General features: G+C 46.7%; 1 protein-coding gene across 3 annotated transcripts in view; it reads left to right on the top strand.

The window, feature by feature from the left end:
• The window catches only part of KCNIP1 (potassium voltage-gated channel interacting protein 1), a 334,161-nt gene that overhangs the window by 155,213 nt on the left and 151,082 nt on the right, over positions 1-27,866 (top strand). The window contains exon 1 of one of the 3 annotated variants that reach the window (XM_021410090.1): positions 10,481-10,645. The exons of the other annotated variants lie outside the window; for them this stretch is intronic. The gene's annotated coding sequence lies outside the window, so the exon portion shown is untranslated. Of the gene's footprint in view, positions 1-10,480; positions 10,646-27,866 lie in introns of those variants that run through there. 3 annotated transcript variants of the gene reach the window in all.

Raw genomic sequence — 27,866 nt, 5'->3', positions numbered from 1 at the left:
ATGGTCTAGGACCTGGGTGAAGGGCCGGGCTGTACAGATCCCTACTGCTGGCTGTAGCCCAACTCAGTGCTTTGTTGTAAGAAATTACAGTGTGGTTCAGGAGTGACATTCATCTACTCCAACTTGCTTCCCTGTGACAGAGTCATAGAATCATAGAATCACTTGGGTTGGAAGGGACCCCAGGGATCATCAATTTCCAACCCCCTGCCTCAGGCAGGGCCACCAACCTCCAGATCTGGCACTAGCCCAGGCTGCCCAGGGTTCCATCCAACCTTGGTTGGATGAACCAAGGTGCTGAACACCACTAGGGATGGGGCATCCACAGCCTCTCCGTCCTTCAATTTGACCTGTGTATTGCTGGTAAGTGGTACCTGTCTCTATGAAGTCTCATTCAGCTCATCTTCCTTTATCTTTCCCAAACAACTGCATGAATATGTAGGTTGCTCTGAAAGTAATGCCTCCTTTTTATTTCCATGGAGACTACAACAGGTAGAAAGAGCTCAGTAACACTATTTGATAGAGCACATTCTCAGCTATAAAACACTGGTTTTCAACATATTCACCACCAGTAGCTGTGCATTTTCGCCACTGATGAACAAGACCCTGCATGCTGTGCTCATAAACATCTGCACCAGCAGAGGTGACCCACTGAAACGTGCCGCCTGGCCCTCACCGTGCTCACATCCACGGGCTGTCTCCAGAAACGTTCAGCCAGTGTCAATGGATGTCAGTGGCTGCCACTTTTGTTCCACATGGAGGAATTCAGTCCCACCCCTGTGCTTCATACGCACTTCCATGTCCGAGCCATTGTATCACACTGCCCCTCTGCTGCCATCTGTCACACGGCATCTCAGTGTAATGGAGTATGGATGGGAAGGTTCAACCTCCGCTGCTATCCCACCCACATCCACCTCTGACATCGTGGGCCGACATAATAAGAAGCATGGTTTTTGGAGAAGCCCTCATAATTTTTGACTGTCTCTTGTTAGCTGGAAATCACGCTATTGCTTTTGATTAAGAATTGCACTCTTCCCATTACTTTCATGCGGATTATACAGAGACTTTGCAGGAGCCATTAATTCTTCTCAGCCCATCCTCCATGTTTTACAGTGGGATTTCAGAGAGATGAATGTACTTTGGTGCAGTGTTGATGTAACCTTTTCTGTTTGCTGCGCTGAGGCGTAGGCTGATGTGTCACATAACACACTGGTTCCTGCAGCTCACTTCTGCACTGGCAAGGAATTGCTGCTTGAACCCTAATTGCTTGTGCTGTTTTTAAGACTGGAAAGTAAGTTTCATTAATCACTTTTGCAAATAGTCTCAAAGCTATAAAGCATTGATCAATAAAGGTGAGAGAAAAGACTGGGGCCCTCAGGGAAAAAGTAATACATTCATTACTGTGAACAAATTCAATCCAAGGAATGAATCAATGTCATAACTTGCTGGGAATGTATTACATGCTGTCGCACATAATCTACTGCAGACCAGGCTGGTATTTCTTTCATGAGGTAACTGAGAAATGATTGTCCTTGCACATGTGGATTGCTGCTTGATATTGTCTGCAGAAGGGAGCGGGGAAGGAGAGGCCAACACCCCATTGCTGGGCACGGGGCAGCTTGCTGGATAGAGGTGGCATCCACTTCTCGGGTGTGAATCTCTACCAGGGGACGTTCTCTTTCTTTCTTCCCTCCTTAAGTCCCTAAGTCCTTCTGTTGTTGGAAGTTCTGACGCAGGATGCATTTTGGTTTGCACCATTCCAGCACAAAGATGATCACAGTCAATTTGCCCAAGGTCTCCTTTCTGGAAACTCGTCCTGCAGATTTTGTGAAGGTCTTTGTGGGTGCCAATGAGCTATGAAGCACAGAAAAAAAAAAGAAAAAAAAACCTGGAACATGAATGCATTGCATTCTGAGTGTAGCATGATGTTATGAAATATCTTAATCAGCCTCGTAGTAATTTTTTCTTCCGTAACCATAGGAAAGTCATTGAAAGTCTGCTGGAGAATGCATGTAAGGGAAGACTGGGGAATTTTCTCAGGGAAGTCTAAGCTCTGTGTGCTATGGAATGGAATCAAGTTTAAAGAAACAAAACAAAGAACAAGTTATTTTTTGTGTCTGATTTGAAACAGTGCAAAGCCAGGCACCTTGTATGAGACTCATACACCTTGTCTTTTTGTTCATCTTTGGGCTCTATTTCTTCAAAGAAATGTAACTCAAGATAGGCTCAAAGTGTTACTGTAGAAGCAAATGTGGATATTTTGCATGTTTGAGAGGTTAGAAATAAAAGTTTTTCTCTCTCCCACGGAAAGCAACTATTCACAAGCTGTCAGCCAACTGATGGGTGCCTGCTCCCGGCTTCTCAGGCTTCTGTTCTTTGTGTTCTCTCTGATGAAGGTGTCACCTCACTGGCACCGATCCCCATTCACCATCTCACGGCTTGGGATACATCCAGGCTCATAATGATTATTAATTGAAACACTTGATAAAAATTCTTAATGGCATTGGAAGATGCGGTTAACATTGTGCAGCGTGGGGCAGTGGAAAATAGTGCTGAAGAACTAAAAAAAATCATTTCACAAACTCTTATTTTCTGCTGGTGGTAAATAGATTCGTACATTCATTAGGCTGACAAGCCAAAGAGTGAAAAAGTGAGTGAAAAGCGTTGTGTGCTTTAATGTGCATAGTAAATGTAATGATAGGAAAGCATTAGACTCCACCAGCGAAGAGCTGAGTGTCTTCTGTACTGACTTCTCATTACTGACTGATTTGCTTTCAGCCTGAATGCTAATAAAAAGCTAACCAAATAGCAAAATATGAAAAAATAATGCAGAACCTGAAAGCATTTGGCACAAGCTGGGCTTCCTTTCATGAGCCGCAGACCTGATGTTTCCTGTTTTGTTGCTGTTGTGCATCACGGCTGTAACAGCGAGAGGTGTTAAGGTGACTGAGCACTGAGTACAGTTTGTGAGTGCCTTGAGATGGCAATTGATTGTGGCTGGGATTCTCTCGGGGCTTTTCTTGTCTCTCTGTGATAAAGAAAGGGTTAGTGCACAGTGATGTGGTCCCTCCATGAGATAAGCTATGGCTTATTTCTCTTGGATTACACCCAAAAGCAGCTGAGTAATGCTGAACTGGGTTCCCTGTCCCTTCTTCCAGTGCTACGCCAGGGATGTGAGTGCTGAAGAGCATCACGCACCATCTGTTGGCAGCCGGGGATGCTTGTGCTTGCAGCTGATGGAGGATCCTTTGCACGGTCTTTAAGTATTTTCTCCACGTTTCAATTCTCCTTGATATAATAGCAACATTATTTAGCTGCCATTTGCTGTCCTCTGCTTTATAAAGTACTGCTATCTTATTAGGTCAGGGAATCCAATAAGGAATAGAAAGATTAAATTAGATAAAATGAAAGGAATGCATGGGAGGAAGGAAGGCCTAACTGGGAGCAGATGTCAGAGCATACAGAACAGTTTGATACCTAGGATGACGTGGAGTACCAACAGTGGTAGGATGCGCCTGGAAGGGTGCGGGGTGAGGCACAGCTGTCTGATTGGAAGCCCTTCCATGTGCTGCAAAGCAAATGGAGGTGGTGGTGCAGTGTGTGCAGTGGCGGCTGCGCTGGGCTGGCTCCTGTGATCTCCATCACGGTCTGTGCTGTGCTGCCCGCCTGAGGGCTGTGTGCCGTGCAGACCCCTGCTCAGCTGCACCCACATCCAGTTCTCTCCTCCCAAACCGGTGAGCTTCCCTGCCTGCATGAAGGTGGGCCCTGCCGCCCACGTGTTTCCCGAGCTCTGCTGCGTGTTCCCCACCGGTCTCTGATGGCTGCGCGCCTTGCACGCTGCTCGGGTGGGTGTTTTGTGCAGGTCACTGCACTGCGGTTGGGGTTTCAATATTCAGAACAACGGCTGAAGAGAAAAGAGGAATAATCACTCCTGCTGGTACACGTTCCCTGAATGACCAGCTGAAGTGATGAATTTAGGCTTTTGACATGTTCTTCCTAGTGATATTAATAGCAAAAATTACTGCAGATGACAGCAAATTAGATAAGCAGGGTCCCCCAGCGCTTACTGCCTGCCACTGGATTAGTTTTGGCTTTAGGATTTCACTTGATTGAAGAGCGATGCTTAAAATCTGTATGGTGCCCAATATTTTTAACGTTCACCGAGAAGCACAAGAACAAGGCTCTGTCTGGGACCTTGGCATTGCTGTCTGTGCCATAGTCAGCAGGAAGGCAATGGGGTCAGGAGCTGGCACTGCTGCAGTGGTGTGGGGCCAGGGCTAGGGACAGGTAGTAGGGCTTGGGAATTTCCTAAGTTTCTCTTTCTTGGCTTGGTTTGGCACGGAGCAGCAGGGGAGAGCTTTTTGTTTTCTGATGTTGATTCAATGCAATTTTTTGTCAATATGGCAGCCAGGGTAGCAATAGGATTCCTTCTTCAAAATCTAAGTTGATGAAAGGCATAACGAGCGCTTTGCAATGCTTGATGAGAAGGCACAGCCAAACAAGAGGCTGCCAGGCTGTGTCATGAAGACAGGGGTTGGCAGGACACTGGGCCTGAGCACAGGGACGCTCATTTTCCACGTTGCTAAAAGCCATAGCAGCATTCTGTGCTTGTGTGACCGGATCCAGAGCTCACTTTGTTATGTTTGCATTTGTCACACGCTCTGCACACTGTGTTGTGCTGGTGGTATACCGAGGTGTAAAGATAAGCTGAATTAGGTCATTATTTATAGGACACATAGGAAGAGTGATATCGGTGCTGTTTTGCTGGAAGATCTCAGCTGTCTGTCCTTGCTTGCCATTGATCAGACACAGACCAGCGCATCCTGCCCTCCCAGCGGTAGCGTACCTGTTAATTCGATGATAATTTCATTTTACAACTTGTTCTCACAACATGACCTGGGCTAATTAACTGACAGCAGCGTCGCCCTGCAGCACACAGCCTGTCTGGGGAGTGGGGGGAGAGGGGAGCGCGGCGGGGCCGGGGCCTTCAGGGCTGCCCTTGGCTCTGCTGGGACGCAGGCCCGACCGCAGGCAGGACGAAGTTCATAGCTCTGAGTTAGGGCCTTCTTCCTCCTCTTGCCCTTTTTTCCTTTTTGCTGATGCTTCGTTTTACACGGAGGATTTAAATAATTGATTATTGTCTAAATGTAGAAGAGTCAGCGTTATTTTACCAGGAAAAGGCAGAACGCGGTCCTGGAGCAGAACAGAGAAGGCCAATGAACGCTGGAACGAGCTGGGTGTGGGCTGACCCACCTGCAGGCAGCGCCCTTCTGCCTTGGCACCGAGACTGCAGACAAGGGCTCACGTACAACCCCGTGTTGGCTTTCATCATGTTTTCCTGTAGAAAATGCTTTCCCATTAAGGCTTGAGAAAGCACAGCAGTGAGAAAGAAACCTTCCTTTGAATTATTATTGTTTTTGGAGGGGTTTTTTATCATGGCCCTCAGTCAGCAGTCAGGTTGCTACAAATTGCTGTGGGTCAGGGCGAGCTCCTGCAGCATTGGAGGAGCAGCAGCGGGAGGTGGGGGGCAGCTTCTGTCCATTACATGGAGCAGAAATGGGATGGTGCCATTGGGTTGGTGTAGTTCTCACTGGGCTGGGAACGCAGTGCAGCTGGTTGGGTCAAAAATGGGTATCGGTGCCTGTGTCTTGCTGAAACATAAAAGGATCCTAATAGAGCTTTAGTGCTTCGAGAACAGAGGGGATTCTATCTGTGAGCTTTTTTTTTTTTTTCTCTTAATTGCTGAACGATTTATTTACACCTAAATTTTCCTCATTTGCCCATTTCCATAAACGCAGAATTACAACAGCACTTCTGGATTTATTGAGGACCGGTAGATCCTTTTCTCCTTGTTATTACGTGCTGTGTGCTGCTAGCGGGCTCACAGCTCTGGGAGAGGGGCAGGCGTCCCCGTCCCACCTCCTTCTGAAGCCCAGGCTGATGCCAGCTGCAGGAGCCTGGCTTCCTTACTGCGGCTGCACTGGGATGCTCTCATACCCAGGCTCACTTTGATGCCAGCAGCCAGAACAACACCAGGAGAAATGGTCTCACTTAAGAGAAATGGTGGAAGAATTGGAAGAGAAATTAAAAGGAAGGCGTGTACACGCCATCTTAATATATTTTCCCTGAAAAAAAATGCTTTTTATCTTTTTTTATTCTTTTCCTCATCGGGCACATTTCTGTTGCAGTGTTCATCCTGGCTGTGTTCATCCTGGGGGTGCTCTCTGTTTGCTGCTCGGTGTGGTTACAGAAAGACGTGAAGGTGATTTCAGAGCCTCCTTGGCCTCGTGCAGTTTTAATGCTTTTTCAGAATCGTTGCAGCTTATCCATAAATGTACACTGGGATCTATAAGTTCAAGTCTCATTGATTTCAGTGCCAAATGCATGAGCGCACCTGCAAGGAGAATCAGAAATGTGGGGCTTCTGCTATTGACAGAGGGAAGATGTCCTTATTTCCTGACAGCTTCATTTGCTTCTGCAGCTCATTCCCTCATCACTGGGGGAATGCCACCACTGAAAAGCAGCAGTGCAGGTCAGGAGCAGGGGTGAAGGAGTGGAGCTGAGCACACCAAGCAGTGTGAGCACACAGGAGGGAGACCCAAGGCTTGATGAGTAAACCATCGCACTGAATTGAGATTTTGTGTTTTATTTGTCCCCGCTCATTCCCTCTCTAATAGAATAGCTAAAACAAGCTTTACCTGAAATATGAAGCCCTGAAGATTTGCTGCCACAGTAAATATTACACTTGAATTGATTAGGTGCTCTTCAGAAATCAAGCCACATTCTTAATAGAGGAGCAGCACATATTTTCAATGTTTATCATACTGTATTAGGTGTTTAATTAAAAAGAGGTTCCCAGAGGATTTGCCAGCTTCGTGTTGATGGCAGAAGCTGATCTGTTAGCAGTTTTGGGCAGGCAATTACACTGTGGAACTAGATGGCTGAGCTGAATATTTTATGACAGCAGTCTTAGTTGGAATGAAGGAAAATATAATCACTGTTATTGCTTTGGGGAAAGAAAATCCAACAAGTCCCCCCACCTGTGAGCTCCTGCAGGTTTGCAGTCCCTGAGGAGGCATGGCTGATCTCTGGCCAGCAAGCTGCTCCCCACCAGCTTTCCATGGCAGACCTTTCAGATGGGTCGGTGCATTGCGTGTGCTGCCGTGTCCATTTGCTGCTCCTCGTCTTGCTCAAAAAGCTGCAGATGATTGGGCCATGGCGGACCCACTCACGTCAAGGCCAGCAGCAGTCCTTGCCAGCAGCCAGTGCCTGAGGTCTCCCAGAAGGAGCCTGCCCCGGCTGTGATGCTGGGATGTACTGTGTGCCACTGGCAGAGCATTTACCCTAACGGCTCTCCTGGGAGCTGCCATCTGTGGGGCACTCAGGAATGGAGCATTCATTTAATGTGCCTCTATGTTGTCGCTCAGCAGCATCTGGAAGTGAGGGAGGTAAGAGAGAGGTGGGAGAGCAGCTGTGCTGGCAGGTCTTTGGCGTTGCTGTAACAGCTCACAGTTTTGCTTTTCCTTTAGTGCTGTATTGGGCTGATGTTGGCTGAGCCCCTGTCCTTGAGCCACCAAGTGCCACCTCCAGGAGAGCTCCGAGCCCTGAGACATCAGGCTCAGCACTTCATAGGCACTGGATTGAATGAGCTGATAGAAGGAGAAGGGGAAAACAGATGGGAGAGAGCATTTATGAAGCAGCTGCCTGTTAACCAATAATTTGGTACATTTCCTTCAGTTCTTTTCATTAAGCCACAATATGTGGATGTCTCATTTTCTGTGAGATGCATTGAATGTTCAAAAGGCTTGGCTATAATTACACACACGCTGAAAGCACAGAGACATGCACTGCTTCGAGAATAGTTCTCTCTCTGGCTCCCTTTTGCATACTGTCCTCTACTCTCGTGTTACGGGGAGATTTCTGATTGTGCAGAATCTGGAACAACCGATAGATAATTGGATTAATGGAGACACCACACTGTGCAATCAATATTTTTTCTCCCCAGTTTTTGTCTCCTGGAGACAAAAATAAGCAAAGTGAACCAGGGGCAAGGTACTGTAGCTACAGCACTGGTGCTGCTCTTCCCAATATACCTTCAATGTTTTCTGCTCCCATTACGTGTGTGAGATGATCGCTTCTCATTGCCTCTCGAAGCTCAAGGTGGCTTTATCGTGTGTGCTGGACAAGCTATTTACAAATTGTTTCAATCATCGTATTTCTTAGAATGAAAAAATCATCATGATTTTTCAGGATGACAGAAAATTCAGGATAATTGGGGTCAAAGTTTTAACAGATCTAACTGCTTAGCAGGACTTGGGCACGGATGGTTCAGCAGGACGCCACCTGGCAGTGGTGCCTGCAGTGCTAGAGCTGCTGTTTAGCTGTTAATTAAAACATGCTGTTGAACCGCTGAAATCCTAGTAGATATTTTGCAACTGATGTAATTAATTGCCCCATTTATCTAACCGAAACCGTAGCTTTATGACAGTAAAAAAGTTTTATTGCCAGCTTTATGTTCTGCTTCTGCATCACAGCCGTATGGCTGGATACATACAGTTATTAGCAAACCCAATTAGATGTGAGCATTTCTGTAATCAAAGATGAATAGTTTTGAGAAACTAAGAAAGATGAATGCAGTCAATACTGGAACTGATTTGCGGCTTTATTTTTTTAATATATATGCTAATATTAATGTAAACAGGATCGAAAAAATTACGGAGTGAAAAGAAACGCAGTTTGATTATCAAGCTTTGTCCGTCATTAATTAATTAGTCCTGAAGCGGTCCTGAATTGATATACACAAGGAAAATGTCAGGGCTGGGCTTTGGGGCTTCAAACAGGAATTTCAAACGCTATTCAAAGGCGTTCATTCAAAAAGAAAAGGGGTTTCCAATAGCCACTGGTAATTGAGGGCAGAGCTGCCTGTAACAGGAGAATCCTATTAAATTAAGTAGCCAGCAATGAACTGTCTCTGTAGTGGCATTTCACTGTTGTGAAAGAAAATATTAAAAGGTTGTCCATACTTAAGGCATTGACATGGCCGCGCCAGAAGGCAGTTTGGGGAAATCTGAGCCTCGAGCTGCCGTTTAGGAGCCAACCTCTTCCTGCAAACAGACGTAGGAGTGCTAATAAGCATTAAGAGAATTAGTGGGGAGAAATTTAGCCTGACCAAGGCAGAATGAAAGGACTGTTAACAGGAGCAGCACTGCGTTGTACTGAACTTTTTGCCCAGCTCTGGCGGTGGGCGCTGCCTGCGGGCTGTCCTGCCAGGAGGTGAGGTTGCAGGGATGCTGCGTGCTCCCACGGCCAGCAGCTCCGCTTGCTTCCAGCAGCCCTGCGTGGGCATCTCCTACAGGCGGCAGGAGGAGGAGCGGGGCTCTTTCATCTCTGTTCAATACTCTTATTTTTGCATGCTGCTGTCAGTGTTCATGCGGGGTCTTTGTCGGTGAGCTTGTAGCAGAGACCAGAATGACCAGGTGTAGCTTTCCGCACTGGATATTGTCATGAGAAAGCCAGGGCGTGGAAAGCTAGTGATGTGCATGCAAGGCTTACATAAATCTTCTGGGCATTTCTGTTCAATAATATCAACTGTAATCATTAAGATTACAGCTTAATTACTCACTTGGGCATAGGTACAGAATAATAATCCTGCCTCACTTGTCAAAACGGAGCTGATGGCTGATGGCACTTGTGGGATTCTGCCTGCCCCAGCCACAGCTTTCATTAACTGTCCGTGTGACAACTGCCAGCTCCTGCTATTGATAGAAAACCCATGTTAAATTTGCTAGATTTCTTGGCTAGTGCTAGAGAATTAGCTGCATGTGCTGCTGTGTTGTAATGCAGTGATGTTTTAACAGGATGCAAAAGGAGTCCCAGGAACAGTGCTTCTTGGCAGATGATCTCTGCCATAAAGGCTATTCTGTAACGTTCTGATCCCCTACAATGTATAGAAAGCAGTCATTCAGTTCTTGACAAAGCATGCGCTTGTTCAGTTCTTGGCAAAGCATCACATCCCCAGTGATGCATGGTTCAGTGCTCATTGTGATACAGTCATTTATCAGTGGCTGTACTGGAGGTGGATTTTAAATCCAGCACCTCTGCTACGTCTGAGATGAGCACTGCTCGTTGCTGGGAAAGATGTCAGCTGCCTGGTACCAACTCATTTGTTACATCTTCTTGTAATTCTTAGCATCAGTTCAACCTTTTCTCAGAAAAGTGTGGCTTACTTCTTTAATCATAAGGCAATCTTCACATAGATCCTCAGCCAGTAATACCAGCGTATGCACCTCCTGCTAATTTGACAGGAATTACATTTGCATAGCTCTGAAGATTAGGAAGATTACATGTCTTAATTACGTTCGATACTTTCATTATTTTTTGTCCTCCTAGTGGAGTAGGAAACCCAGCTCGCTTTCTTAGATAATATCCTTCTTCTGGCGTTTGTTATTATGTCATAATGAACGACTGCAGCCCTGGCTGTGACTGCTAGTGTCAGGGTGGGGAGAAGGAAGGACAGCTGCTTGGTGCAGGCTGCTGCCCTCAGGCCGCGTGTCTGGGCTGCCTGCAGACCTTGGCCTGTTTTCTGAGCTCACCTCTCTCCTCTCCTCCATCACTCCGGTTGTGAAGCACGAGAAGCGCACGGGAGGAGGTAGGGTTATGCAGAAGGTATCAGAGCATGAGCAGAGCAGTGCAGAGCTGCTGAAGGTGCTCACACATCTACATGTCTCCTTGTGACTGCTCCCCTCTCTGCAGGGGCTGAGGCTGCAGAGCTGGCTATCTTTGGCCAGCAGTTATGGTAGCACATCTCTGACTACTGAAAATGAGCAATTTGACACACTGCTTTTACTCCCAGAAATAACTGTGCAATATTAAGAAACGCTAACAAATATTAGCAAATACCCTGCTTGTGATTGCTGTTGTGATCCATCATCTGACAGCCATGGCAGCCTCTCTGGGGAGGGGCTGGGGAACATTGAACACTGATCTAATCTCTCATTACTCCCTTGGTGACTTCAGCATTTTTACATTTGTTATCAGCTCTTCACTTTATGTAGCCGAGATTTGCAGCTTTGAAGGACATGTTGTTGGGTTTGCCAGGCCTGACTTATTCCTGCAGTACCTTTCAAAGAGTTTATTGGGTTGTAGTGTGTTAATTCAGAGAGATTATTGTTCATATCCTTCTTGAATTACATGTACGAGGCTACTGGATCATTTCAGATATCTGTAGATTGCAAATGGAGCTGGTGATGTTCTAGGCAAACACATGGCTGTGGACAGTGAGTTCCTGCTCTCTCTTACGGTCAATAAAGCAAATTTTCACTGGTTTTTAGTCCTTAAGACTCAGTATCACTAAGATAAGGTCAGGCTCGCAGTGAATAGGACACAAGGAATCTCTGGGAAAAGGATTTTTTTTTCTGAAGGAATGAACTCATTATCCTTGAAATAATTATTTTGATAGACTCCCTGTGGTCTACTGGAGATGTGTGTGGGTTTGCATTCGTGCTGCTGAATTAGGTAGATATCCATCAGCTCTGGTTAAACATGTCATCTGCTGTTGCCTTTCCAGGTGCCAAAGTCTATCAACATTTAATGTGGCTTAATAAAGGAGCTTTTGCTGTGTTCATGCTTCTCCTGGGCTGAGCAATGAGATGTGCCCATAATATTCAGCATAGCAGCCTGACATTTAAATGTCAGTTAAAAGCCTTTTCTTGAGCTGGTACCATCTCCAGATGGACATGTTTTATTACCGGGATGGCCTCATGAATACTTGGGTAATACAACTGCAATTTCGGGTCCTTGCCACAGTTTTGTTCTACAAAGAGAGGATTTAAAACTAATCGTTCCCAGGATCTGCATAACATGGGGAGTGGGTAATGCATGGGCTGTGGGGACAGGCACTAGGGAGGGCTGAGAACCACAGCATCCTTAGGAAATACACACAGGAAAGTTTGTGAAAATGACCCTTGTTTTTCAAACACTTTATTTGCTATTGAGAAAAATCTGCTTGGCACATCATCCTTGAACAATAAGAAGGGACCACAGCAGCTTTTCCTGTGAGCGCAGGATGCATGTCCTCAGTGACCATGCAGCACAGAAGTCCTGTATGCGGGTGGGTCAGAATCACCTTTGGAAGAGAGCTCCGAAGGGAAATGGTAGAGGAGGGACATCTCTGCAGATTGCTGGCCGCTATGGGACAGCCTGCAGACCTGCTCCGGGTCCTTGCAGTTGAGCAGAGGTCATGGCAGTGGGACTTGCAGCTCCATGAGCAATAGACCGTGTGGAGTTCCTTAGCTCTCTTCCTCTAATTTTGCAACAAAACAATGTGGGCTCTACAGCAGAGAAATAAGTCATAGAGCCCGGAGCAAAATGTGCCCTTCCTGCTTCTATTCCACAGTATTCTCTTTAATTTTTAATGATTTCCAATTACCCTATTCACGAGGCTTTGGAATAATCCATAATGTATGCACGTTTGGTGATGTTGTCTGTCTTCTTCAGGGTTGAGATTATCGTTTTAGATGTTGTCCTGACAGTTTGAAATCCTTTATAAATGAATTAAATTGCTTTGTAACATCTGAAAAGCATGCTCTGCACTTGATCACAACTGTTCCTCTTTGAGGTAATAATCAAGCAGTAATAGGATCGGTTGTATCGCCGTTTGAGGTTTAGAATTTAATTTAGGAAGAAAAAAATGGAACATAGGCATGAACTCATGTTTCAGACAGCTGTTTTATCTCGGGAAGATCTTTGGTGCCCGTTCCATAGGAGAGCAAGTGCGTTATACTGAGAAGCCTGATCAAAAATGTGAGCTACAAGAGTCAAACCAAGGAAATCAACCCAGCACTCTTCCTCAAATGAGCGACTGGAAACCAAATAGTGTCAGCGTGACCAGGTGAACACTTTCAGATGTGGTCCTGTGCTGGTACCAGTGCCACTGGGCTGTTGCTGTGTGGTGGGGGTACAGGGGCTGCCAGAAAACTTACAAGTGAGTTCTGTGGTTTCAGTCTGTCCATGTATAAATGGATGTGAATGGTAACCAGGGACTCTCACTCTGGTTCAAAAATACCTATTATTATAAAGTACCAATTTATTTGTCCGCCTGGGGCAAATGGCGTCTGTCCCTGTATATGACAGTGTTAATTCAATATTAAACCAAGATCTAATGAATAAAATTGCTATAGCATGTAGGGTGTTGGCACAGGTGCAAAGGGAAAACAGCAGAAGGTTGGGAACTGCTGAATGTCTGAGCCCAAGTCAGGAAAGGAAGAGCTTGAGAATTTCTCTGTTGTATTTCCTTCTTGATTACTCCACCTGTGCAGTCATTTTTAATGCTGCAGCAGTTGTAGGTGAGTGTGATCAGTATTTACCCTGTTCTCAGTGACAGTGCAGGTGGATAACCGTTTCCACCGCTCCTTTCCCATATTCTACTTTGCACTAGCACTATGAAAATTTAACTATTCGCTCTGGTGCCATCTATGCTGAGCAGAAATGCAAATCGCTGTCCTGATGGCAATTGAAAGGAACACTGGCTGTATACTTCTTAATCATCATCTTGTTACTCTTATTACCACTAGCAACAACTGCGTGTACCTTTCCTCTGGTGCTACCTAGTGCTGCAAGGGGAAGGGTCGGGGCGGAATGCTTAACAGCGCAGGAATGGCTGTCTGGAACCAGAGTAATGAGATATTAGCATGTGAATTAATTTTGTATTCGGGTGAACTTGAGACCTCCGTGAGCTTATAGGGGTGCAATTAAGGAGCAGATCTAGTGTTGCAGATCCAGGAGTTAAAGCAGCTGTATTCCATTTACGGGGGTGAAATGAGGAGCAAAAAAGCATTTTGCTGCCAGCACTGGTGGGATGACAGGAGGTCAGAGCAATGCACAGTACGTGCACCTCTGAGCCATGTCTAAATTAGCCTTGGTTCTGAGCTCACCCCTTCTCATTAAGTAGCATCTTGTTCATATTTCTCGACTAAGGCTCGAGGCTTCAGGACAGTCAGAATTCCAGGTGCTTCAGAAGTTGGTGCTGTGCCAGCCGCTGGGGTGCTGAGTGCCTTCTGGTGGGCACCCGTTGCTCACAGGTCTAAGTGAAGTCCTCCGCTCAGTTCTTCCAGTTGCCCTCTAAAACACAGGTGAATTTTTAATTGCCTTGTTCTTTGTCAGTTGGTTTTATTCCTGGTTCCCTGTTCTGTTTGATAATAATTTGCAAAGGCTGGGTTTGCTTGTATTAATTCATTCTGCATAATTAATCTTGCATACATTAGCGATGTAAATGTTGTGTGCTGTGACTGGGCCCGTCAGGGAGGCTCTTGGTTCTGCCTGGAAGAGAGGCAGCTCAGAGCCAGTCTGCATCCCACCTGCCTTGGACACCTATTTCAGTACGGGATGAATCACACGCTTTTATTCTCCTTGGTGTAGAAAGAGCCTGGATGACTCACAGACACCAGCAAAGTGCTTTTAAATGTTACATGTGCTGGTTAAGCTCACCTCTGTGGGCTCCTTTAGAAGCTGCAGAAGAAAACAGGCATTTTTGGAGGCCAACTCGATTGTCTTGAGACAATGAGTTGAATGTGCTTCTTGGTTAGCTCTCAGCTGATGGAAAAGGCGGCAGAGCATGGCTGGTATGTGGAAAAGGGTTGTTGGAAGCGAGTTAAAATATCACAAATGGGTTTAAGAAATGGAAGATACGTTTGCATTTCACTGTGAAGATGGTCCCCTTTCAGCTGTGCAAAGAGCAGCCCCAAGATATTATCCAGTAATGACACATCTGGGAGAGCTGGCTGAGAATTCCCCATTTAAGCTATTTTCTTAAGAGAAAATGTAGCTCCCAGACAAAATAAAATAATTTCCCAGAACATCATTTTTACTTTTACATATTCTACCTTCCATACTTGGACCTACATCTTTTCTCTACGTGGCTCAAGGCACTTATTACTGCATAGGAACTAGCTGGAACTCCTGTACAGCTGTGTGTCAGCCCATTGAGCCATAGCTCGAGACTCCTCTATTTGGTACTTGAAGGCCAATGCTGACCTCATCCACAGGGTGCTCCCTGGTTTGGAGGGCATGTGCAGGGCTGGGAGCCAGGGCCCTGCTAGAGGACACGTCTCTGCTGGGGCTGGTATCTGTGTGTGTGCAGAGCCAGCATGGCCGGGAGGATCATTGAATCATAGAATCATAGAATCACTTGGGTTGGAAGGGACCCTAAGGATCATCGAGTTCCACCCCCTGCCACAGGCAGGGCCACCAACCTCCAGATCTGGCACTAGACCAGGCTGCCCAGGGCCCCATCCAACCTGGCCTTGAGCACCTCCAGGGATGGGGCACCCACAGCCTCTCTGGGCAGCCTGTGCCAGCACCTCACCACTCTCTCTGCGAAGAACTTCCCCTGACGTCCAAAACTTCCCCCTGACATCCAAGTCAGAATGGATGGAAAACCACAGGATCAGGCTCAAAGCCAAGCTCATGGGATGTTTCAACTCTACCAGTGAGTCAGGTTACTAGTTCCTTTTGCTCAAAGCAGTACCTTTGGAGGATGTACTCACTACAACACTAAATCTGTTGCACCAGAGTAGCAGCATCATTTCAAGGGAAAATTGGGAGGGGGTGTTTGTTAGAGGGGAGCAGGCTGAAGAGAGAGACACCTACAGTCCCTCAGGAAAATGCATTTAAATTATTTCAGCCTGCAGAAATAAAAAACAACGAATTTAAGTTCCCAAGTTATTTTGCTTATTTCATCCTGACCTCTGCGCTACATTTACCTCTGCATTGCAACTCAGGACTTGCTGTCTGCAGTCTATCTGTCAAAGCCATCGCATTGATTTACGCCCCTGCTGCTCGCATCCTATTTATCTCCCCTGTGAGCAACGCGGCGGTTCTCTTCCCATGTTGTGACTTTTTTATTACTGGAATTTGTCTTGGGCTGTGACTGCGGCCCAGCATGCTTGCTTCTTCCTGGGGAGGAGAAGCTTATCGGGTCCATGAGTCCCCCTGCCCGGAGCACGAGGAGCACAGAGCACATGCTGAGCGTGGCCATCAGCTCCGTGCCTGCCTTGGGAGCTGCTGCCACTATGTTCGTAGAGTTTACAAAGGCGAACAGGAAGAAGAAAACATTCTTCTTATCGTGACAGATCAGTTCAGGGTGCTGTTTCCAACTCTGTAATGCTCTAAGTGCTGTTTCTAACAAAAGTGTTTTAATCTCTGTGGCAGCCTAAACGCACCTGATAGACTATGCGCTGTCTCTGGCTGCTGTAGATAAAATAATTTTACTGTTACCGTCAATAATTCTGTTTCCACTAAAAGCTCTTCAACATTGTTCACAGGAATCGAAATGTAGATCCGGAGGCAGTGCAAATTGCTGTGAATGGAAGCAGCTGTGGCTCCTGGCTCTGCAGGACCAGGTTTCTGCATCCCGGCTGTGCCCCTTGGCCACTGACTTCCATGGAAACTCAGTGGTTATGGAGGCAGCAGAGATGGGAAAGGCACAGCCCAGGGAAAATGTGCTTCGTAATGTTCTGAAGGGCTCCTGGCACTTCAAAATGCTGCTGAGTGACTCAGGCATCACTATTTTTTTTGGATACTTTGCCATCTGAAGAACACAGGGCAATCAGAGGGGCTCCTGAGGTAAAAGGATGCCACTTCTTGCATTTCACTGAAAATGAGGGGATTCAGATGAGACTGAAAATGCACTTGGTAAACTGGTAGAAAATGGCAGCTGGAGGGGAGGGGAGAGCCCTGCTCCAGGCACGACCCCTTCAAGGGGGAAGGGGCTCCCAGCCCTGACTTCGGGCGGGCACATCCCTTCCCAAATCTGCCCCACGCCTCCTTCCTGAGGGGCAGCAGGGATGCACAGCCTGCAGTTGTCAGTGCTCACCTGTGCGAGTGCATGCGCTGTGTGCAGCGTGGGGCTCGCTGGGTCACAGGGCCCTGAGCGTGGTGATACCTGGGACAGAAGGCAGTGCTTCCTGCCTGCCCGCCTCTTGGAAAGTCGGTGTGATTCTTCCTTCTTGTTTTCCCCTTTTTTGTTGGTGTGTCAGTGCACACTCCTACGTGAGTCTTTGTGCTTGCGTGGAGGAAGCTGCAGATCGTGCATCAGGCTTGGCAAAAGTTTCCAAAAGCAATTATAAAAGACAAAAAAGAATGCCCAAAAGGGAAGACCTACGAGAAAACTGCAACACGAACGGGGAGGTAGAAAACTGGATAACAAGAGAAACACATCCTAGCTAATTATTGGAAAGCCTCTGATTTTCAAAGAGGACTCTTTAATGGGGAAAAAAAGTGTTGTTTGTTGTCATTTAATTCAGTGCAATTCCGAGATGGTAATTAGCGTGCGGCAGTAGGACAGTGCTCCTCATAGCTTACCTACACCTCTAATTTCCTAATTTCTCTGTCAAGCTGTTTTGTTTAAATGAGTCTGTTTAGTTGAAGAGCTTGTGCCTCGTCATTATTGTCTGCAGTGCCTTATTAGACTGTCTCTCTATAATGATCACAACTAACAATATCTTCAGTTTTAGATCTGTTGCCATTCCCTGCTCTAAAGCAATGATCATTTTCTGTGCATAAGGAATTTTTCTATCCATTTCATTACGCTGGCTGATTTCCTTCTACGGATAATAAGAGTTTTAGCACGGGCCGTTTCTCTCCAAACAGCTTGACTTATACTGAAGATGCTTTAGAAGCCGGGAGCTTGGGTTTTAATTGGACGTGAGGCAGGAGCACGCGGGTGCAGCCCTCCTGCTGGCCCCCGTATCCCGCACCTCCTGCACGTTGTGGAGATGCAGCGTGACAGTAAAATGCATTTTTAATGCGCCTGCTGTCACGTGTTTTGTTCATCACAAACACTTCTAACCACTGAAAGCGGTAATACCAAAATGAGAGAAAGTTGCCAAAATGCTTACCAGTGTTTCCTATCACAGATTTAATATTTCTTTGAGGTATTTCAGCTCCTGTAAAGCAAGACACCTCCTTCCCTTCCCTTTCTGCCTGCTGTTATTTCTTTTCAAGAATGAGCCTATAATTCAGTTACTGAATAATAACTGTCACATTTCCTGAGAGCACGGACCTTATTTATGGCTTTGCCCCTGGGCAGGAGGAAGCAAGGAGCTGCTGACAAAGACCCAGCTATAGCTATTTGTGTCGGATTTCATTTTAGGGAAGGAGCATCTCGACCTGCTTTTGTGGTCTCTGAAGCGGTGCCAACAGCACAGGATACAGGGACTGAGGTCCTTGGGGGACCACCATGCGCTGCAGGTCATGCCTTTACTGAGACAAGGTGGACAACACTTGGATTTAAGGATCCAAGCCCTGCTGGGGTGGGGAATGGCAATTAGGCTGAAGAGGGACTCAGGCTGGGGTCTGCTGATGGAGGATGTCCTCCGATGTCAAGCAGATGGAGATTTGGGCATGGCACTCTGCTTCATCAGCAGAGTATCTGGGGGTTGTATCCTCTCTTGTATATTCAGAGGCTTAGGCTGAACATTGAAGATCTAAAGTGAGTTTGAATGTTTTAGAGGTTAGTAACAAAACAGGGAGGACTTGCAAGTGCTTCGGGTTAGTGGAACCATCTGCACGAAGTAACCTGGCAGGGTCAGACTCTCCTCTGTTTTTATGAAGGCTTCCTGGATAAACTTGGGTATTTATGGATGTGCTTTGCATTCTCAGGCATATGGAGGTGGCTCAAGGACTTGATCTACCCTTGTACTTAACATTTTGCTGATCTGAGGTTTGGCACTGTCAAAACTGAGCTCCCTATCAAGGATAAGAGGGTACAAAAGGCATAAACCACTCACAGAGGTGTCTGGGCTGCTCTTCAGCACAAAGCCTAAGGAGGCCTCAGATGAGTTTCATTTCTCTGGACGAGCTGTTGCTGGGAATAAAGGTCTTTGCATCTTGATGCCATGGGCTGGGGACCAGGCTGTCCTGGTGGGAGGCTCAGCAGCTCAAGGCATCTCTAGCAGCCGGGCGCAGGCAGCCTCGCACTTGGTGCCTTGCTCTGTGCTGGGGAAGCCCCCGCGCTTCATTTCATGGAATCATCATAGAATCATTAAGGTTGGAAAAGACCTCTAAGATCATCCAGTCCAACCATCCACCTACCACCAATACTGCCATACTAAATACTAAACCATATCTCTAAGTGCTATGTCTGCCCTTTCCTTAAACACCTCCAGGGACGATGACTCCACCACCTCCCTGGGCAGCCTGTTCCAATGCATTACCACTCTTTCTGAGAAGAAATTCTCTCTAATGTCCAACCTGAACCTCCCCTGGTGCAACCTGAGGCCATTCCCTCTAGTCCTATTGCTATTCTGAAGATAGAGCTTGCCAGCCAGAATAGCAATAGACGCCAATTATTTTAGCTCGCAATGGTTTCTCCATAGCCAATACAGAAAGTATTAAAAGCAGTTAATCTCTGATTTCCTTTGCTTAACGGTGCAGGGGACAAAGAAAACACTGCTACCAGAACGTGGCTGGAGAGCTGGCTCCAGTCCCTGTCCCTTGGGGGGAAATGTTTCCTCCTTAAACAAGGACTTAAACAAAGACTACCAGGGATTTCAGAAGCATTAATGCTTACAGGCTTAGCTGAGTAAGAGTGTATGTATGTGTTAGTTTCTGCTTCGCTGAGGTGGTGTGCTCAGTAGAGAACTGAAGTTGATGAGCCCATAGCTGAGCTATAGGAGTTGTGTGGTCCATGGCTGGAATTTCCCATTCATGTTGTGCAAAATGTAAGTAATTCTATTTCTTTTTGTAAGTGCTCTGAAATTGCAGCAACTTCCATCTCTTTGACCAAGACTCCTCATGGAAATTCTTTTCCTCGTCTAGATTTAGAATAGTGTATTGTCACAGCCACGTTATGGCCAATGTAAAATGTTTTTCATGATGTAAGATGCACAGAGATCCCTGTGCCATGATCTGGAGATGCCTCGCTAAGTTGTTTAACTTGATTAACCATTTGTGGGAATTGGGAAGAGAAAATGGACAAGAGCTGGGTGCAAGGCTTTGTGAGGTGCTGCACATCACCTGCTGCCCACGGGGCTGCTCAGGAGCTAGAGCGGAACTCATCAGTGTGAGTACTGCTGCTGAGCCAGTGTGTCTTCTTCCTTGGATTACCTTCTCTACATGAACGTTCAAAGTGATACTGAGACCTTGTGACACTGAGTGCCAGAGCCTCATTCTGCACTGTGGCACGGACTTTCTTCTGGCTTAGATTTGCAGCTGTCACACTGATCTTGGTCAACGGGAGATGAGTGAGTTGGTGTGATAAAAGCTCCCAAAGTGGACACGCAGAGTTTGCAGCTTCTGTGCAGGGTTGGTGATAAGGGCTAATCTGCAAATGGGGACCCCCATCAGACCACAGTGAGTAACATGGAGGGGGAGCCAGTGCCACGGGCAGTGGGACGATCCTGCAGGGGCTGCGCTCTGCCCAAGGGCTGTAAGAGTAGTTGTGCCCACGCCAGTGCGTGCTGGCAGCACGGCTTGTGGCATTGCTTTGCCAGCAGGCTGTGCGGCCACGTGAGAGATACAGCATAGCAGGTGTAGAAGGAGAATAGTGGTCCTCAGCCAAAGCTGCAGGACAGACCTGCTCCACCTGTAGCCATCAGGGTGGCAATGGGAGTGTGATGGCTCTGCTCGCTGAGCTGCCTGTCAGCACAGGGAGCCCTGGTGGTGTGGGCACTCCTCCACAAATGCAGGCATGTTTGTACCAGGAAAAAAAGAGTGGAGAGATCAGCAATCCTGTTTGAAAAAGAGGCCAGGCTCTGGAGGAGAAAGCCATACTTGTCATCTCTGTCATCTAGCCTTGAAGAAAAGGGGAACAGCAGCAGCTTTGTCTTCTCTGGATGCTGCTATAGATGATGAACCAGGCTCTTCTGCTCTGTAACCACACTAGTTCTGATACTCTAAATGCTAGCAGTGAAAAATACTTTTTAAAAAATTGTCAACAATTATTTTCAGAATAATCTTACTTTAAAATGAAGGTTGTCAATACCGAAAGTGAAGACAACATAAAAGAGAAGGCTTCGCACCTTGACAAGCTGCTTGGTCTTCACAAGATCTCCCAGAGGTAGCAGTGTAATATCAGAAGGTTGCACACAGCGAGATTGGTTTCTCCCATCTGAAGACAAATCAGACCTCTGTGAACAAATGCAGGAAAGCATCTTCCTCCTGCTTCCTTCTTGAGAACCAGGAGCCTGCTTCCAGAGCTGGCTGACTGACTGCGTTAGACAGCAGCACAATCCTGATGAAAGATCTTCTGACATTTTAAATATCTGTAAGTTTAATGTAACAGGTAAAGTCTGTCTCACAGGGATATTCTATCTATGGAGTCACAGTTTTACGAGGTGATTATAACGCAAGCAATTGACTGCCATGTGGAGTATGTGCTAAATGATATTGTGAATGATAATGATGGTTCACTTGGCAGCCTGACAGGTCCCTGATCCATTTATAACTGCACAGAATCAGGGAGGCACGAGCTGCTGCCAGATGGCACTGCCAGTGCTCTGGGATGAAGAGGCACAGCTCAGCACCTTGCAGCGAGTGGCACTCCGCTTGGTGCCCCGCAGGTGTATGAGGCTGTGAGCAGTGGTCACAGACCCAAATTCCTGCTCCGTGCTGCCCAGCGTGCTGCAGTGCTCGTGCTGCACTGCTGGCAAAGGGCTGCGCCAAGGCTGGAGAAAGGGGCTGGAGAAATGGGGCCACGTATGAAGTCCTGCTTGTAACCTTCTTGCAAGGAGCCGGCACGGAACTGGGCCTGGGTTCTGCCATCTGACCTTGAAGCCGTTCCTCTCTGGCTTTATGGGCGTGATCCGTCTGTAATGTTTGCATGGAAACCACGCTGCACTGTTCAGGCACTGGGAAAAAAGGAAAATTGGATCAGTCCATTTTTACCTGGTGTGACATTGTCCCTGCTCCCTGCCTTAAGTCCGCTTAGATGTGAGAAGACGAAAGGTAACGCATGGCAAAAATCTTTTTCTTTAACAACCGTGTGCTTATTTATCAATAATTTTGTTACAGCTTTTATTGCTTTCTATCGCAAAGTCTTGGTCTGGCTTTTCTTTTTTTTTTCAGTCCCCAGAAAAAGACAAGGTTCAAAAAAATATAAACTTGGTAGGAGCCTTATTAACTACAGAGTAGAAAGCAAAGAAGCACATGCACCTAGAGCAGAAGGGGTTGTGTCTGTATCTCTGCTTCTTGGGGTGGCTGCTGGAATTTCAAGCACAGCATCAAATCAGCAGTACTCAGCATCACCCTGGAGATCAGAATTAGCCCCATTGCTCTTGCACAGTGCCGAGCTCAGTGTCACAGCATTTGTTCACTGTAATTATTTCCATGGCTTTCTGTGGATGCTAAGACCTCACTTTCCTAACTCCTTTCTGCTAGGCACAAAAGGATGTGCCCTGCCAGTGGGACCTGAGAGCAGTGAGCAGGCTGCAGGGCACAGCCATCCACCGCTGCAAACAATGCCCTGACGCAGATAAAATCCTAAACTGCAGCTCCTCAAGACCTGAATGCAGAGAAAAAGAGCAAGAGACCATTTCAGAGATTCATCTGGGAAATTATCCGGGAGCAGATAATTTAATGCTAATAGCTCTTTTTTTTTTTGAACCAGCATCACTGTGAGATTATATTTGGCCGTCCCCTCTCCATGCAGAAAGGGTGGGTTTTGCATTGAAATTCATCTGCTGTGCAGCCAGTGGTGGGGGTAACAAGCCACCAAGAGCAGGAAATATTTCTCTTTTGGATTGCAGTACCTGCCAGGGACTGGAGGCCTTACTGAATCCGTCTGGTAACTTCTGTAGGGCACCATCATGGTCCAGGGGCTGCATTCTCAGTTGGGGTAACCTGCAGGGAGCCGAGGAGTTGCAGCTGGCTGCTCCCATTCCCCATTCCCCAGGGCTGTGCCGAGCTCATGATCCCTGACATTCGTACTTGCAGAGAAACACGGTTTGGCATAGAGTCCAAACGCAGCATTCTCCAGGTTGTGACGCCGTCTGCAATGCCCACTCTTGCCACCTCCGGGTTTTTTTGGACATTCATTGAACCCAGTGGTATTCTGAGAGCATAGCAGAAAACAGACTGAAACAAATTAGAAGAAAATGCATTTGCAGTCAGTGACCCCAATGCATAACATGTGCTTCCTTCATGTCTCAGGAGGAGTGGTGATACAGGCACACTGCCGAGATGTTGAGATCACACCGACAATCTCTTTCTCTCCTGTCAGAAAGCAATGCTAAATCACTGCTGTTATCTTCTGAGCTAGCGTGAAAGCTATAGCTAAGGAACAGAGGAAACATTACATCCAGCTAAACACAGATTCTGTAAGATCATTACTTCTTTCGGTGTGCACGAGGTAAAGGACAATAGTTCTCGCTAATTTTAATTCTGCATACATTTTTATAAACCTGTAGATCTTTTATTTCCCCTGTAATGCTTTCTTAGCTGTGAAAACCTCTTGGCAGAGATTTGTAATTTTCTAACTGCATGCATAGTTTCAACATAATATCTTGTGTTTTTGAAAACATTTGAAACTCTTTTTCCCTCTGTCCTTATTCTCTTGTGATAGAAAGGAAAAGTCAGCATGATCACCTCATAGCAGAAAAGTAAATGACTTGATAATGACATTCAGGAAAATACCTTTCTCTTTTTCATTCATTTTATAGCTAACAATGTTTAAACATTAGCTAGAGAACAAGAGGGAAATGGGAAAATACATGAGAGCTGTCGTTGAATCAAGATTCCACTACCTGACTAGTCTTCAAAATAGCAGTAATCAGTTCCTTGGCAAAACCTTTCGGTTTCTGTAACAATTCTGGTCATCTTAACTGTAAGTAACAATTAAAATGGCAGATGTTAGGGCTTACCAAGTAATTAGCAGGATAAAAGTCTGGTAGCAGTTATGATGCTGGTCCTGGGATTTTTCTGGGGTTGGTTTTGCAAGCCTGACTGCAATCATAAAGGCAGATTTCCTGATGCTTTGGATGGCGTCACAGGCATCGGCTGGAAATGTGCTTCAGTAAGAATCATGTCATATCAATGCATGAACAAAGACATTGAAGTTCTCTGCTGCTCAAGGAGTTTCTTGGGCCTCCTGTGCCGCGCTGGTGGGCAGCGGGGACGGTCTCAGCGAGTAGTGCTGGAAGCTGAGGGGAGCTGGTGTGTCAGAGCTCCAGCTTTCCTGATGGGCACTAGAACATCCCAGTGCAAGTGCTGGTGGGCTCGGTGCTGAAAGCTCGGTGGCGTGCCCTGTGGGAAGCGGGCATCCCACTCTGTGGGCAGGGGCTTTACTGGGACTGGGGCCGTTTGAAACACAAATATTATGGATAGCATTAAGCAGAAAGGTGCAGCAAAGCCCCAGGTGGTTTCTGAACGATCCCAAAAGGAGATGCAGAGCAAGTGGATGAGGAACGCTGCATAGCAAACTGAGTACTTACATACTGCCCATGCAGCGAGTGTTCATTCTGCCAGCAGCAGGGTGCCTGGCCTGCCAAGCAGCCACGCAGCGGGGGGCTGCAAATACAGCAAGTGTGAGTAGTCAGGGCAGCAGTCACAGCGGTGTCCCCGGGCAGTCCTTGCTGGAGGCTGGGACGAGCAAGGAGACCCCTGGGGCACTGGCACTGAGTGGCTCTGCAGCACGTGGTGCTCGCTCCCAACTGGACACAGTTGAAGGTGAGGAGCAGGGTTTGTGCTCTGAATAGCTGACTCAGCAATGCTTCAGCCTTTGCTTATCCTTGGTTTTATTGAGAAAGTGCTTTCCTTTAGTATTGTGGGCTGCACTTTAGCTGTAATGGCTACATAAAAAGCGTGATTGATGTTCCCTCTTACACAATGGGTCTTCCAATAGGGGCACTGGTTTCAAACTGATTTTCCATCGCCTGCACACAAGTCCTCCCCATCGGCAGCACACAAGTGATGCCAAGTTAAGCACCCAAAAGCCAGTGGTGCCAGGATAAAAGTTTCCTGTAAGCTGATGTCTTGGCTGTAAATCCTGGAGAGGCAGCAGTAGTGGGCAGCCATGCATCAGGGTGCCAAGGGAGAGCGAGGGCCAGGCTGAATGGCCAAGCAACGTGATTGCCCAGATATTTCAGTAAAAGAAAAAGCAGGTGACTTTTTGTAGTTTTACCTTCAAAAACAGCTGAGTTGCTGTGGTTGAATTTCCAATACATTATGATATCTGATACATTTTTTTCCAATTCTACAAAGCTTGAACTTAAAACAGGGAGAGGAGGAGGTTGTCCTGGGCAGCACCAGGCGGTAGTACCAGCAGACTGCTCCCAGCCCAGTCTACACTTCATAAGTAACTTCATTACAAAGATTTATTCCATAATGTAGTGGAGTGTCTGTGTGATTTAGGCCCCGTATTTATATTTGCATGATGTATGTCCTCTTGTGTCTACTGTTCTTCTACTTACTGACTGTAGTTAATTCTGTGGATGCTTCTTGGAAGTTTGTTTGGCAAATAGAGTAGCTATTACCAGGTAATGCTCATCACAGAGACTTTTCAAAATTGCTTTTCCAGTTGTAATACATTAAATAATAAAATGACAGCGTGCAACACATTTTAAGAATACCCATGCTTGTTTTCTCTGCTATAGTAGATTCAATTGATTTATTTCACAAAGTTCATCATGTTTTAAAGGATGGGACCATCAGTCATGTACCTCGGGCTGTCTCATAAGCAGAATTCAGTTGTGACAATCTGAATGAATACAAATGGGTTGCTAAAGCATCCATCCCTCTGTGTGCTGTCGCAAGAGCTGAAGTGAACAATGTTGTTCATTCTACTCAGAAGGGGGTTCAGATCTCTGAAAGTGTAATGTCTAGAAGAAAACAGCAGAGAAATTCATGGGATCATAGAATGGTTTGGGCTGGAAAGGACCCTAAAGTTGAAAGGATCCCCCTGCCACGAGCAGGAACACCTTCCACTAGACCACACTGCCCAAAGCTCCATCCAGCCTGGCCTTCAGCACCTCCAGGGATGGGCCATCTCTGTTCTGGGCAGCCTGTTCTTGTACCTCGCCACCCTCATGGTGAACTTCTTCCTTATGTATAACTTAAATCAACCTTCTTTCAATTTAAAGCCATTACCCTTTGACTTATCATTGACCTACCCAGTCATGAGTGGTGTTACCCAGGCGTTGGTATTGGTATCCTGTCCTGTTCAATATCTTTATTGATGACCTGGATGAGGGGATTGAGAGCACCCTCAAAGTTTGTGGATGACACCAAGCTGGCAGGAAGTGTCGATCTGCCTGGGGGTAGCAAGGCCCTACAGAGAGATCTGGACAGGCTGGATCTCTGGGCTGAAGGCAATGGGATGAGGTTCAACAAGACCAAGTGCCGGGTCCTGCACTTTGGCCGCAACAACTCCAGGCAATGCTACAGGCTTGGGGCAGAGTGGCTGGAAGGTTGTGTGGAGGAAAAAGATCTAGGGATGTTGGTTGATGCTTAGCTGAAAATGAGCCAGCAGTGTGCCCAGGTGGCCAAAAAGTCCATGGCATCTTGGCTTGTATCAGAAATAGTGCAGACAGCAGGAGCAGGGAAGTGATCGTCCCTCTGTACTCAGCACTGGTGAGGCTGTACCTTGAGTACTGGGTTCAGTTTTGGGCTCTTCACTACAAAAAAGATATGGAGGCCCTGGAGCATGTTCAGAGGAGGGCAGCAAAGCTGTGAGGGGTCTGGAGCACAGGCCTTATGGGGAGCGGCTGAGGGAGCTGGGATTGTTCAGTCTGAGGAAGAAAAGGCTCAGGAGAGACCTTAAAGCTCTCTACAACAAAGGAGGTTGTGGCAATGTGAGGTTCAGCCTCATCTCTTGTGTAACTGGCGATAGGATGAGAGGGAATGGCCTCAAGTTGTGCCGGGGAAATGCAGGTACCCTGGGGGTCACAACAGTGGAGCAGAGGGGGACAGTCCCCTCCCTGACCTGCTGGCCACGCTGCTTTCGATGCAGCCCCAGATGGGGTTGGCTGTCCGGGCTACAAGCACTCATTGCCAGCTCACATTAAGCTTCTGATCATCAATCAAATTAAGGCATATCAAGTAAATCTAGTTATCTAGTAATTCTGAGTGTTAATTGATAGTTGCCAGGCATTGGGTAAGCCTAATAATTTATCAGCCAACCATAAACATAAAGTATTGACAAACTGGTACCAAATGTCTGTTGAAATCCATTAGGGAATAAATTTGAGAGGAATGCAAAGGCAGTGCCTCCTCCCTCTTTATTTTCTTTCTTTTTTTCACCCTAATGGTCTCTGTTTATTTTTCCTGCAAAGACTGAATGGCTGTTAACTTCCTTCTTCACAACATTATAACTTGTTAGCTGCCACCCAGACATACAGAGCAGTAAGAGCTGAAAGCCTTGCTTTCATTTCACAGGCAAGTCAAACAGAAGAGGTGGTAACTCCGATATCTGCATTTAGATGAATGTAATAGGAATCTGAGAAGAGGAACAGCTTTGATTTTTGTGCGTCTTCTCAGCTTTGTGCACATCCCTTCAACGTGAGAAACAGTAAAACCAAAGTCTCCTCCTCCGGCCCAGTGTGGTGGGAGTTGTACGGGTGGGAGTACGGAGCAGCCTGCCAGGCCTGCTGCCTGCTTCTAGCCCAGCCCGGTGGCCACGGGGCTCAGGCCTCTGAACCACTGGGCATGGTATGTTTTATACTTCCTTCCTTTGGGCTTGTCTGTGCTTTCTGGTGGCCGCTGCAGTTTTGGTGTTGCATGTAATGGAAATCAGTGGCCATCTGGAATGTTGGTCATGGTGCAGGACGCACACATGTGCTCTTAATTCAGTATCCAGAGGACAGCAGAATTAGAGACCCCTCATCCATCAGTGTTGTGAAGCCCTTCCCTACCTGTGGGATTGTGTAAGATCTCTGTTC

The sequence above is a fragment of the Numida meleagris genome, chromosome 12 (assembly GCF_002078875.1).
Source record: "Numida meleagris isolate 19003 breed g44 Domestic line chromosome 12, NumMel1.0, whole genome shotgun sequence".
Classification (NCBI taxonomy): domain Eukaryota; kingdom Metazoa; phylum Chordata; class Aves; order Galliformes; family Numididae; genus Numida; species Numida meleagris.
The sequence above is the reverse complement of the archived record's forward strand: the minus strand, read 5'-3'. Positions and strand labels throughout refer to the sequence as shown.